At 50.9% G+C, this 4,489-nt stretch overlaps 1 long non-coding RNA gene across 2 annotated transcripts; it reads left to right on the forward strand.

Moving 5' to 3' along the window:
* Positions 1–610: 610 nt before the first annotated feature.
* Positions 611–3,227, forward strand: LOC129651171 (uncharacterized). 2 transcript variants are annotated; one of them, XR_008714057.1, is made up of 3 exons: positions 611–823; positions 966–1,080; positions 2,832–3,227. It is a non-coding gene; the product is annotated as an uncharacterized LOC129651171 (long non-coding RNA). The 2 variants fall into 2 exon arrangements; XR_008714058.1 differs by lacking the exons at positions 611–823; positions 966–1,080 and adding exons at positions 1,118–1,202; positions 2,204–2,322.
* The last annotated feature ends 1,262 nt before the right edge of the window (positions 3,228–4,489 follow it).

The following is a 4,489-nucleotide window of genomic DNA, read 5'->3' on the forward strand; positions in this document are numbered from 1 at the left end:
TATGTTAGGACAGGGCTGGACAGAGCCCAGTCTCCTGCCTCTTGGCCTCCTTTGCTCTGTATTGATGCCCCACAGCCCCTGCAAGATACAAGGGGGAACCTGAAGCCTAGGTTTAGTGAGCCACAGCCCAGATAGGGGCAGGGCTGTACCATCCATCCCCCAAGGTGCTCGTGGGCATGCAGCCTCTGTGGGCCATGCATTGCTGGATTTCCAAAGCTGGGCCTGTGGCTCTGAGCCAGCCTCAGCTTTGCCGGCTGCCATCTGGCCAAGCCCCAGTGGCTCAGCTGGATGCAAGCCAGCACCTCCAGGCATGCCTGAGCAGGAGAAGTGCTAACCAGGGCGCAGCCCACCGGACACATGGCAGCAGCTCATTCCAGAAGAAGGCCTCACGCTTGCTCCTTCCTAAGCCCCTACTGTGTGAGAGGACTGGCCTGAGACTGGCCAGACCGTTCTATCCCAATGTGGTCAGGGGAAGGGGTGATAAAGGCTGGAATTATTGGATACCACCAGCATGCCGCTTCCCTGGTGGCTCAGTGGTAAAGAATCCATCTACAATGCAGGAGATGCGGGTTTGATCCCTGGGTGGGGAAGATCCCCTGGAGAAGGAGATGGCAACCCACTCTAGGACTCTTGCCTGGGAAATCCCATGGACAGAGGAGACTGGCAGGCTACAGTCCATGGGGTTGCTTAGAGCTGGACATGACTTAGCAACTGAAGAAGAACAACAACAACTATAATCATCAGGCCACACAGGAAAGGAGAACAGAGGGCTCCTGAGTCGTGAGGCAGAGGAGGGAAGAAAGAGAAATTACCTGTGAGACAGGTAGGAGATCCTGTCACAGGAAACAGAGCCTGGGAGGACTCGGGAGGGCATGAAGGAAGGTCAGAGATGAATGAGGCCATGGCGGCTGCACAAGGGATCTCCCGTTTGCTCCTCCACACCCCACACTTTTCCCTCCCTGCAGAGCAGTCCAGGGCTGACTAGTGTGAACTGCACCAATGGGCTTCCTCACCCTCCCACTTCCTGTTGGATTTGGCCAATAGGAAGCCCCGGCTGAAGATCAAAGGAAAGGAGGAGGGGTGAGTTGGGATATTTAGCCCATCAGCTTTCTCCCTGTGGGGTAGCTGTGGGCTGGGTATGTCCCTTGACTGAGGGTCCACGTGGCTCTCCTGGCAGCCTCTCTCCATGACTCTCCTTCAGGGTTCTGGTAACCTTCATCCACGGTTAACTACAAGAAATCCTATGGCTTCCCCACTCTGTGCAAATTTTTGTAAACAGTTCCTTTAATAATCCTTCTCACTTATCCAGATTCGGGTGGGCCATTCATTTCCCGGCTAAGACCTTGATCGATGCAGGCTGCTCAGAAGCTGACTTTGCAAATGTGATTGCACAATGAGCCTTTTTCTGCATGTAACCCTAGTGAACTGGAGGGATGTCAAGGCCTCCCCAGGGCGCCTGACTGGACTGAGGAGAGGGCAAAGGGTGAAGGGATGTGAGACAACCCAAAACAAAGGAGCAGAGACCCCAGTGGGGGGCATCTAATTAGAGGTGTGGCTGGTGGAGGTGTCAGGAGCAGACCTGGGGGGTCCCCCCAAACCTCGGTAGAAGGATGTTGTTATAGGGCAGGGGAGGGAAGGAGGTGGAGGGGTCCAGGACAAAGAGCCACAAGGCCAGGCTCGGCCCATCCCTCTCCAGCTGTGCTGAGGAAGAGAGCTGTGCATGGCACAACTCCAGGAGTGCCCTGGGTGTCTGGGCCCATGGCTGCTGGATTCCCAAGGATGAGCCCCTCTGACTGGACAGGAAACTCCTGCCCAACCTACCTCCCCACCTGGCTCTGGATTCTCCCTGGTAAACATCTGGAGGAAACCAGAATGAATCCTGGACACTGCCAAGCTCCCTACCTTGGCACTTTTCCTCAAGCTCTCTCTGCCCACTTCCTGGAGTGCTCTGGCCCTCTCTAGGATGGCTGGATTCTCCTCTTGGTGGCCACAGCACTCCAGGCCCACTTCTCTCCTCCATCAGTTGCCATCTTATCTTAGGGTTGTGTCCCCAGACTTGCCTCCTAGCCCTGACCCAGCCGTTCCCTTGCTGTGTGATTTGGGGCAAGTCACATTTCCTCTCTGGATCTTAGTTTCCTTGGCTGTGAAAGGGTAATAGCAGCAGGTGGGTGGTATAACAGGGGACCTTTCCTGTCCCTTTCAGGCTTGCATAAATCCATGGATCTGTGTCTTTTGTCCCACTGATAGATGATGCAAGAGAGAGAATATGCTTCACTCACTCATCTTTGTATTCCCCACAGCACTTAGCAGAGGGCCCAGCCGGTAAGGGCTGGATGGATGGGTGGGTGGGTGGGTGGATGGATGATAAATCTCCCCGGAGTGGAGGAAGGTAATTCATTCTACGGCCCTAAGTTGATAGAAATGTCCCCTGGGAACTTCCCACCACCTCTGCCCACTCCCTGATTAATCCTGCACATTCTCATTTGTAACCTCTCCTAAGAAAACCATCCCTTGAAAGATGCTTTGGGAGCCAGCAGTAATTGTTATCCTTTAAAGAAACACGGGCTTCCCAGGTGGCAGAGTAGTAAAGCATCTGCCTGCCAATGCAGGAGACTCATTTTACTCCCAAGCTGCCCAAGCCACCCAAGCTTGGGCAGCTTGGGAGAAAATAAAAGTATTCATTATATTTCCTTGTGTTCTCTCTGGATTATTTTTAAATCCACAAGTTGCTTTTATAACAAAAACTTTATAAAAGAAACTTTTTAAAAGTCATGATTTTTTTTATGACTTAAAAAGTTTTAATTCATGATAATTTTTATTTTGCTTCCTAGGAGGGGAACTGAGTCAGTGAGAATTGAGGCAAAGGTGGGGAGAAAGAAGAAGACTCATTGTTGATTTAAAATTCTTTGGTGCCTTTGGACTTTTGTACTATGTGCGTTTACCATCTATTAAAAGATAAATACAAACGTAAGAAATCACTAATCTGGGACCTCCGTGGTGGACTGATGGTTAAGAATCCGCCTTGCAATGCATAGGACATGGGTTTGATTCCTGGTCTGGGAACTAAGATCCCGCATGCCAAGGGACAGGTAAGCCTGTGTGCAGCAACTATCGAAGCCTGCGCACCACAATAGAGAGTCTGTGTGCCTCAGCAAAAGATTCCGCAAGATGTAATGAAGATCCTGTGTGCCCAACTAAGCCCCCAAATAAATAAAAAGATAGACAAAAAGAAAGCATTAACCTATGTATAGATATTCTTACAGAGAAATGAAATGATTGGATGGTTGGATGGCATCACTGATTCAATGGACATAAGTTTGAGCAAACTCTGGAAGATGGTGAAGGGCAGGGAAGCCTGGCGTGCTGCAGTCCATGGGGTCATAAAGAGTTGGACATGACTTAGTGACTAAACAACAAAAATAGAGAAACAAGGCTCTTTTACATGCAATAGCTCACTTAATCCTCACCACAACTCTAAGTAGCCATAACTATTCTTGTTTTTAGATGAGGAAACCAATACTCATAGAGGATTAAAGGTCTGCCCGAGTTCCTTAGTTGGTATGATGTGGCACTGAGACTCAGACTCTGGGTCTCTGGTCCTAAAGCAGGCTGCCAGTGAGGCTTAGTTTGCCAAATATACTTCCCTTACAGAAAAACAAATTGGCATTTTGATGTATGACTCAGTCTCTGGGAGGTTTGTTTATTGTGAGTCAGCCCCATTGAGCTCTATTCCATTGGAGGCAACTGAAATAACAAAGTTCCCAATGGTGCGAAGTTGAGACTGAGACACAGGGCTGAGAAGACCCCACCAAACCTCAGACACAGTACTCCCCACACCAACCATCACACCTCAGCTCCTCACCTGGACTCTTTGGAAATTTTACTTTAAACCTTACTGGCTCTAGGAACCCCTCATCAGTACCCTAGGCTAGTTCTTTGGGCTTCCTCTGGCCACTCAAAACACCCCTGTCCACAGTCTGCTTTCCCTGCTCCACCCTCAGTTCTATGCCTGTTTACAAGTCCACTCCGGTGCTCCTAGCCCTGAGCCGAGAACACAGCAGGGGCTCAATAGATATTTGTCAAATGAATAAACCAGTGGCCAGGTCCCTTCTCCTGCCAGGTCACCCTTCTTGTCTCCTTTTCTGTGTCCTGCACCTGTGCTGGGGTGCAGGAATATAGGAGATGGGTCCAGATGACACCCAAGGGCTCTGTGCTTAGAAACTCCAAGTCTATCTCAGGCCAGCATGTGGCTTATCTGGTCAATGAAAGTGTCCTCTTTCCCAGGCTGTCCAGCCCTTGGTTCTAATTTCCCACAAGACCCAGGGCCTTGGAAAGCAGGGGGGGGCGGGGGGCGTTCTCGTGAGTGGATGAGCCACTGGCCCCTCTGTTCCTAGGGTGGCTGAGCTCGGTGGGGTCGGGGTGGTGGTGGAGTGGGGGTAGCAGTGTAGGGGGAAGGTGCTGTGGGAAGCCTCAAGTGGCTCCAGGCCAC

This window comes from Bubalus kerabau, chromosome 4 (assembly GCF_029407905.1).
Source record: "Bubalus kerabau isolate K-KA32 ecotype Philippines breed swamp buffalo chromosome 4, PCC_UOA_SB_1v2, whole genome shotgun sequence".
Taxonomy (NCBI): domain Eukaryota; kingdom Metazoa; phylum Chordata; class Mammalia; order Artiodactyla; family Bovidae; genus Bubalus; species Bubalus kerabau.